The following is a 9,760-nucleotide window of genomic DNA, read 5'->3' as shown; positions in this document are numbered from 1 at the left end:
CGGCTTTGACCCCCACGGTCAGCTCCCTGCCCCACTCCCTCTCTCTCTCCACTGGCCACCGCACCCCTCTTTGGCCTGCCCAGCCTCCTGGAGTTTCTTCTTTGGCTGCCCCAGCCCTGGATTCGGCAGCGCCCCCCGCCCCCCACGCCACACACGCATCTTCATCCTGGGAGGACTCCCAAACTTAGACCTCGGAGCCCCAGCCCCTACACAGCACACACACACGTCTCCATGGAGTTCAGTGTGACCAAGATCCCACCCAAGACATTTTTAATACCCCTGAGCCTCTGCAATGGGCAGTGCCAGTTGCCCTTCCACCCCAAGAGCCAGACCACCCCCCCACCCCCGTCTTCACCTCCTTAAGCTTTCTTCTATCTATGTCCACGTGTTAACCACCACAGCCTCCACTAGACTTCAGACAACTCCTCTCTCCTTCCTGGACTGTTGTGAGGGTGTCTTTGTCTTTTCCTTTTTACTTTTTTGGCATGTGGGATCTTAGTTCCACACCCAGGGATTAAACCCGCACCCCCTGCCCTGGAAAGCAGTCTTAACCGCTGGACCACCAGGGGAAGTCCTGTGAGGGTGCCTTAGGGGGCCTCTCTGCTTCCTCTCTTGGCCCACAGAGGGATGCTTAAGTCATCCGTCACAGTTGCTTCCATTCTCCTCACCTGCAAAGACCTTGGTAGCTTCCCATCTTGTTTAGGGTCTTGGTATAGAGTAAAAACAGCCCCTTGCTACCCTTTCCTCTGTCTCTCCCACCTATAGAGCTGACTATCTCTTCCATGCTGCTTCTTGCAAAGGGATCTTTGTAAATGTTGACCCCTCTGCCTGGAATCAGACAACAAGGAAGAGAAATGTTATCTGATTAACTCCTCTTTATTCTTTTGTGATCATAACCACATTGTCACTGTCTCAAAGGAGACTTCCGGACCTTCCCAGCTAGGTACGAGTCATTGGGTCATTTATTTATTCATTCCACACCAGTGCTAGAAGCCCAAGAGGCAGGGAAACCCCAGATTTGTTATACTAACAATACTAACTCAGTAAGAAGAAGACAATCCAGTTTAAAGAATGGGCCAAAGATTTGAACAGACAATTCAACAAAGGTATATGAACATCCAAGAAGCACATGAAAAGATGTTCGATATCATTAGACATCTTAGAACGTGAATTAAAGCCACAATGAGATCACATTGTATTATACTCCTATCAAAATGGTTTTGTAAAAGGGGATGCTGCTATTTAAGTGCTGGTGAGGATGTGGACCAACTGGAACTCTCAAACACAGATAAGGGTGGCAATTGTTATCCCCACTTTGGAAGACAGCTTGACAGTTTCTTAAAAAGTTAAGCAGAGGAATGGATATAGAAGATGTACATATATACAGTGGGATGCTACTCAGCCATAAGAAGAATGAAATAATGCCATTGGTAGCAACATGGATGGACCCACAAATTTTCATACTGAACAAAGTAAGAAAGAGAAAGACAAATATCGTATGATATCACTTATATGTGGAGTCTAAACTATGGCAGAAATGAGCTTATTTATGAAACACAACAGACTCAGACATAGAGAACAAGCTGGTAGTTGCCAAGGGGGTGGAGGAGAGATGGGTTGGGAGGTTGGGATTAGCAGGTGCAAACTGTTATCTAGAGAATAAACAAACAAGGTCCAACTGTGCAGCACAGAGAACTATATTCAATATCCTTTAATAAATATAATGGAAACCAACATGGAAAATATATACATGTGTGTATAACTGAATCACTTTCCTGTACAGCAGAAAAACATTGTAAATTAACTTTTTTCAATTAAATAAAAAACTTCAAAACAAAAGTGAAACAGAGATCTACCATATGACCCAGCCATTTTACTCCTAGGTATTTACCCAAGAGAAATGAAAGCACACGTCTCTACAAAGGCTTGTAGACGGATGTTTATAGTAGGCCTATTTTTAATAGCTCCCACTGGAAATCACCCATGGTCCATCAGCAGGTAAAGGAATAAACTAACCATGGGATGTTTACGCAATGGCATACTTCTCAGGGATAAAAAGAAATAAATGATTGACACATGCAGCAACATGGATGCATTTTGCAAATATTGTGTTGAATTAAGAAAGTCAGACTCGAAGGGATGATATTTTGAATCCGTTTTGGTGGAATTTTAGTACAGGTGAAATGAACCTATGGTGACAAAAGTCAGATCTGTCGTTACCTGGGGGCATGAGGAAGCTTTCTGGGGTGCTGGAAATGTTCTTTATTTTGATGGGGGTGATGGTTTTACAGGAACTTAACATTTGTCAAAACACACCAAACTGTACACTTGAAATAGGCGCATAGGATTTCATGTAATTCATATCTCTCATACTGAAGGGGTTCTGAGGAAAAAGAAAATACAGGGACTGAGTAGAGTGCCTGAGACGGCCCAGGAGAGGGCAAGCAGAGACAGGTGGGTGCCCTTGCGTGAGGTGACCTGTGACCACTGTGCACCCCCTGCAGGCTCTGAGCTCCCTGGGGGGCCTGTCCTCATGGCCCACCCCATCCCAGAACCCGTCACACAGGAGGCACTAAGAAATGTCAGCTGTGGAATGAAGTGGGGTGGCCCTTTTCCTTTTATATTCTCTGTGTAATGAATATTTCCTCATTCCCTTATTTATCTTAACTCATTCTTCGTTATAATTAAATACTATCATGCTTAATTTTGTTGGTTACATAGTTCCATCTTTGACCATTAGGACCTACCTCCTTGAGGTGGGAGCCTCTATATCTAACATGCCACATCTATTTCCCCCCCTACTGCCTCTTTTTTTTTTTTTTGGCCATGTTGAGAAGCATGTGGATCTTAGTTCCCCCGCCAGGGATCTAACCTGTGCCCCCTGCAGTGAAAGTGTGAAGTCCTAAGCACTGGATTGTCAGGGAAGTCCCATCCATGATCTTATTTCCTGACAGTATAAGATGCTCTCAGGTTCATTTTATATTCTCCCCATCCCAACCCTAGGATCAGCTGTTCTTCTAAGAAGCTAAAAGCGCTTTTTAGTGAAGAATGGTGTTTAGCAACCAAGGTCTCTCGGGACAGTCTTAATTTGCATTTCTCTAGTTATGAGTGGATCAGACTTGAGCTTTTTACATGTGTAAGAGCCACTTGCATTTCCTTTTCTGGGAACCAACTTTTCACATCCTTTGCATATTTTTCTATTAATTACTGGTTTAAAAAATTGATATCTAAGAGTGTATCTATTCAGAAAATTAATCTTGAGTGTTAGTTATGAGTATTTTTCCTGGTTTGTCAATTGTCTTTTACTTGGCTTTTTTGCCACACAGATTTTTTTTTTCCTTTAGAACCTGCTGTTTTTCTCCCTGAATCTATAAATGTAGTGAATGGCAGCAGCAGGCTCCCTAATGCTCACCATCTTTATATCTGTGCCTTTCTTAGTCATGGTGTTTTTGTTCTTTTGATAAGCTGCTGGATTCCCTTTATTAGTACTTTACTTGGGATTTTGGCCCATTTTTCATAAATAGAATTGACCTCTAATTTTTGTTTCATTTTGTTTTTTGTGTTATCCTTTATTTTGCTTGATGAAGAGATTTAAAGCCATATTTTTTTTCCTCTGAGAATAACTTCAGAAACATCCCCAAAATATTGCTCTAGCTTTCAATCCATTTCCAGCTAGCTGGTTGTTTCAATTTCAAGCTCTTATTTAATCCAAGAATAACTTTTAAAAGGTATTTTTAATTAGATAAGTTTTGGACTGTACTTTGTGGTTAGTTTCTATTTTTATTTATTTTATTCAGGGAATAGTTCTATATGTTCTGGTTTTTTGAATTTGTTAGTATTTGTATCCTAATAGTCAATTTTTATAAATGTTCCATGAGTATTTAAAAAGACTGAATATTGAATACAGACACAGACGCAGAGAATGGACTTGTCGACATGACCAGTGGCAGGGAGGGAGGAGAAGGTGGGACTACTTGAGAGAGTAGCATTGATGTATATACACTACCATGTGTAAAACAGATAGTTATGACCAACCTAGACAGCATATTGAAAAGCAGAGACATTACTTTGCCAACAAAGGTCTGTATAGTCAAGGCTATGGTTTTTCCAGGGGTCATGTATGGATGTGAGAGTTGGACTGTGAAGAAAGCTGAGAGCCGAAGAATTAATGCTTTTGAACTGTGGTGTTGGAGAAGACTCTCGAGAGTCCCTTGGACTGCAAGGAGATCCAACCAGTCCATTCTGAAGGAGGGACTGATGCTAAAGCTGAAACTCCAGTACTTTGGGCACCTCACGCGAAGAGTTGACTCATTGGAAAAGACTCTGATGCTGGGAGGGATTGAGGGCACGAGGAGAAGGGGACGACAGAGGATGAGATGGCTGGATGGCATCACCAACTCAATGGACGTGAGTCTGAGTAAACTCCGGGAGATGGTGATGGACAGGGAGGCCTGGCGTGCTGCGATTCATGGGGTCGCAAAGAGTCGGACACGACTGAGCGACTGAACTGAACTGAACTGCGTGGGAAGCAGCTATATAGCACAAGGAGCTCAGCTTGATGCTCTGTGATGAGCTGGATGAGCTAGGATGATGAGACAAGATGGGACGGCAGTGAGGGTGGGAGGGAAGCTCAAGAGGGAGGGGATATATGTATACATACATATACGTAGTGGAAGCTCAGCGGCCTTGAAAGTGAGGGCTCAGTGGTTGTGATGCACAGGCTTAGTTGCTCTGCAGCAGATGGAGTCTTCCCAGACCAAGGATGGAACCTGTGTCCCCTGCATTGGCAGGCAGATTCTTATCCATTGCACCAATGGGAAAGTCCAGTTTTACTCTTTTTGAGAATGTGTTTATTTTGCCTTCCTTGATGAAAGATAATTTCACTGGATATAGTATTCTAGACTGACAGCTAATTTCTTTCAGCACTTGAAAAATGTGCCACTTCCTTCTGAGTTCCATGGTCTCTGTTGAGAAATCCTCAATCATTCAAATTTTTGTTTTCCTAAAAGTAACGCATCATTTCCCTCTGGCTGCTTTCCAGATTTTTTTCTTTACTTTTAGTTTTAAAAAAGTTATGATGTATCTGGGCATGGATTTTAAATTTTTATTCTATTTGGAATTTACTGAACATGAAATTGTAAATTTATGTCTTTTGCCAATCTGGGGAAGTTGTCAGCCATCACTTTTTCAATTTTTTTTCCACCACACTTTCTCTTCAGTTCAGTTCAGTTCGGTCACTCAGTCATGACTGACTCTTTGTGACCCCATGGACTGCAGCACACCAGGCCTCCCTGTCTATCACCAGCTCCCAGAACTTGCTCAAACTCATGTCCATCGAATCAGTGACATCATCCAACCAGCTCATCCTCTGTCATCCCCTTCTCCTGCCTTCAATCTTTCCCAGCATCAGGGTCTTTTCCAATGAGTCAATTCTTTCCATCAGGTGGCCAAAGTATTGGAGCTTCAGCTTCAGCATCAGTCCTTCCAATGAATATTCAAGACTGATTTCCTTTAGGATTGACTAGTTTGATCTCTTTGCTGTCCAAGGGACTCTCAAGAGTCTTCTCCAACACCATAGTTCAAAACCATCAGTTCTTTGGTGCTCAGCTTTTTTTATGATGCAACTTTCACATCCATACATGACTACTGGAAAAACCATAGCTTTGACTGCACGGACCTTTGTTGGCAAAGTAATGTCTCTGCTTTTTAATATGCTGTCTAGTTGGAAGGACTGATGCTGAAGCTGAAACTCCAATACTTTGGCCACCTCATGCAGAGTTGACTCACTGGTAAAGACCCTGATGCTGGGAGGGATTGGGGGCAGGAGGAGAAGGGGACAACAGAGGATGAGATGTCTGGATGGCATCACTGACTCGATGGACAAGAGTTTGGGTGAACTCCAGGAGTTGGTGATAGACAGGGAGGCCTGGCATGCTGCAATCCATGGGGTCGCAAAGAATCAGACATGACTAAGCGATTGAACTGAACTGAACTGAACTGAGTTGGTCATAGCTTTTCTTCTAAGGAGTAAAGTGTCTTTTAGTTTCATGGCTGCAATCACCATCTGCAGTGATTTTGGAGCCTAAGAAAATTAAGTCTGTCACTGTTTCCATTGTTTCCCCATCTGTTTGTCGTGAATTGATGGGACCGGATGCCATGATCTTAGTTTTTTGAATGCTGGGTTTTAAGCCAGCCTTTTCACTCTCCTCTTTCACTTTCATGAAGAGACTCTTCACTTTCTCTTCTCCTATTTATACAAATGTTAGACCTTTTGGAATTATCTCTAAAGTCCCTGAGACACTCTTCTTTTTATCTTTTTACTCCCTTTTGTGAAACACAATTATTTCTACTGAACTTTTTTCAAGTTCACTGACTCTTTTGTCATCTCCTCCAATCTTCTATTAAGCCCATTCAGTGAGTTACATAGTTTGATTATTGTTATAAGTTTTAAAATTTCCTCTTGCTTCTTTTAAAAAAGAATCTTCTATTTCTTCTCTAAGACTCCATTTATTTCATGTATTATTGTAGCATGGTTACAATGTTCTCTCTAAAATCTCCATCTAATCCTCCTAACATCTGTGTGATTCTTAGAATTATTATCTGTTGATTGCCTTTTGCTTCATGAGACATTGTCTGGTTCTTCATACATCAAGTATGTGAATGTAACAAATGCCACTGAATTGTTCACTTTAGAGTGGTTAATTTTATATTACGTAAACTTTACCTCAATAAAAATTTTAAACATTCCTTTTCAAAAAGGAAAAAGTACTGATACATACTATGCATTGACAAAAGTTGAAAACAGGCTGAGAGAAGCCAGACCCAAAAGGTCACGTATTGTATGACTCCATTTACACGAAATACCCAAAGTAGTCAAATCTATAAAAACAGAAAGGAAGTTACTGGTTGCCGGGGGTTGGGAAGAGGAAAGAATGGGGAATGATGCCTTAATGGGTACAGGGCTTCTTTTTAGAGTGATGAAATCATTCTGCAACTAGACCTGTGTTGATGGCTACAGAACACTGTGAACACACTAGATGTCACTAATGGTAAATTGTATGGGTATGTTACCATAGATTGCAAGTTGATATGTCTGAGGCTGAGGTGCAGTTCTTTTTTCGTTTTCTTCTTTGGCTTTTTTTTAATCAGCAAATAAAGGATTAGACAAAAGACGTTTCTCTTAGAATAAAAAAAAAACTTTTTTGGTTGTATTAACCTTTTATTTTTTAAAAATTTGTTTATCTGTGGCTGCTCATCCCTGTGCATGGGCTTTCTCTAGTTGCAGCGAGCGGGGGCCACACTTCATTGCTGCACAGGCCTCTCATTAGGTGGCTTCTCGTGTTGCAGAGCACGGGCTTCAAGGCTCATGGGCTCGGTAGTTGTGGTGCACGGGCTTAGCATGTGCAGCATGTGGAGTCTTTCTGGACCACGGATAGAGTCTGTGTCCCCTGCGTCAGCTGGATTCCCAACCACTGGGCCACCAGGGAAATCCTGTGTTTTAATTAATTAATTTTTTAGCAAATGTTTGTCAGTGGTAATCTTAGAGTCATTACCTGGGCTGAAGGGGATGGAGATTTTTATTTGCTTTCTCAATTGCTAATTCCCTCCAGTTTTGAAGCTACTGCTTCATTGTTTTCTAGTATTCAGAGTGACCTCTGATATTTGCTATTTTCCTCTTGTCAGTAACAAGAGACTTATGGTTTCTCTCATTCAAAACTTGAAGGATTTTCTTTATCTTTCAGTCAGTTCAGTTCAGTTGCTCCCAGCTCTGTGCAACCCCATGGACTGTAGCATACCAGGCTTCCCTGTCCAGCACCAACTCCCAGAGCTTGTTTAAACTCATGTCCATTGAATCAATGATGCCATCCAACCATCTCATCCTCTGTCATCCCCTTCTCATCCTGCCTTCAATCTTTCCCAGCATCAGGGTTTTTTCCAATGAGTTAATTCTTTGCATCAGGTGGCCAGCATCTTTAGCTTTAGTTTCCCATATTTCACCAAGAAATGTGATGTGAGGATCCTTCTCCAGTAAACTTGCTCACCACCAGGTGGCCCCTTTACATCGGAAGACTAGCTTTTTTATTAATATAACAATGTTTCCTATTGTTTCTTTGTTCCCCCCACCCCACCCCACCCCGCAACTTTTTTTTTTTTTCCTGTTCACACCTTCTGGTATCTCTTTTAGATGATTGTTCAACCTCTTGAATTTATCTTCCCTGTCTCTCTTAAGTTCAAAAATAATCTCTTTGGCTTTTTTGGTTTACTTTCTGGGAAATTTCCTGGACTTAATTTTTTCAGAGCACTGATTTTCTATTGTATCCAACCCTTCTATTTAATTAAAAAATGTTTCTCCCACCCCCCTCCCCCCCAGAAAACTATTAGCTTGTTGCCCTTTTTACACTCTTTTTATTAAAAAATGAGTTCCATCAGCTATTGGATTTTATGTTAATAGAATTATGCAGTATGTACTTTCTTTGTGTCTGGCAACTTTTGTCCAACATTTCGTGAGATTCATCCTTATTGCTTGCAGCTGTTGATGCTTTATGGCAATCGTCGTGTGACTAGACCACAGCTTACTCATTCTAATGTTACTAGATTTTTGGCTAGTCTCTTGTTTGGGGCCGTTATGAATTGTGTTATTAGGCTAGTCAATGCCTTTTTGGTAAATAAATATTTTCTGTTGAACATATGCTTAGGAGGAGAATTGCTGAAGTTTTTTTGGGGGAGTATGAAAAGCGAAAGTGTTAATCACTCAGTTGTGTCTGTTGCTTTGCATTCCCATGGACTGTAGCCCACCAGGCTCCTCTGTCCATGGAATTCTCCAGGGAGGAATACAGGAGGGGGTACCCATTCCCTTCTCTGTGTATATAAATACTCAATCAACATTCATTAACATGCTTTGGAAAATGTACAAAAAATTAATACTCTTATCAACTGAGACATTTGGTGGAAAAAACAGATTTTCATACCCATTACAGTTTTTGTTTTAAGGACACAGCATCCATCTTTATTCTTTTTTTTTTTTGGCAGTGCTGGATCTTAGTTGCAACATGCAAGATCTTTAGTTTCAGCATGCGAAATGTTAGTTGCAGAATATGGAATCTAGTTCCCTGACTAGGGATCGAACCCCCGCTCTCTGCATTGGGAGCTCCAAGTCTTAGCCACTGGTCTCCCAGGGAAGTCCCCATTTTTATTCTGAATGTACTCGTTAGGATTTTTCAGCATCTACATTGCTACTAGTTCATAGGTGATATGCGCACTCCCAGGCTGTTCCCGGCAGATACTTGGTGTGGTTTTGCTCTGAAGGGGTATCTTCCTGCAATCTCTGGTGACCACATCCCTGACTTGGGGTCCTCTTTTCAGCATGACAAGTGGCTGCCAGTGTATTGTGCCTTCTCTGACTGGGTGTGGAAAAACTGTGCTCTGAGAGCCACTGCCAGGGGTTGAGAGGAGTGGCTACACAGAGAAGTTTAGGAAGGTCCACCCTTTTCCATTGGATTATGAGCACATTCATATTTACCTTATGCTTTTAAAATAATATTTACTTGTTTAGCTGAACTGGGTCTTGGTTGTGGCATATGGGCTCTAGCTCCCTGACCAGGGATCAAACGCAGACCCTTTGCATTGGGACTGTGGAATCTTGGCCTCAGGACCACCAGGGAAGTCCCTAGCTCACGCTTTTTGATAAAATTTACCTATGATGAAACACACAGATCTTAAGTATATAGTTGGATGCTTTGACAAATGTATACACCTGTGT

Source organism: Capra hircus, chromosome 18 (assembly GCF_001704415.2).
Source record: "Capra hircus breed San Clemente chromosome 18, ASM170441v1, whole genome shotgun sequence".
In the NCBI taxonomy this organism is placed as follows: domain Eukaryota; kingdom Metazoa; phylum Chordata; class Mammalia; order Artiodactyla; family Bovidae; genus Capra; species Capra hircus.
This window is presented reverse-complemented; position numbering follows the sequence as displayed.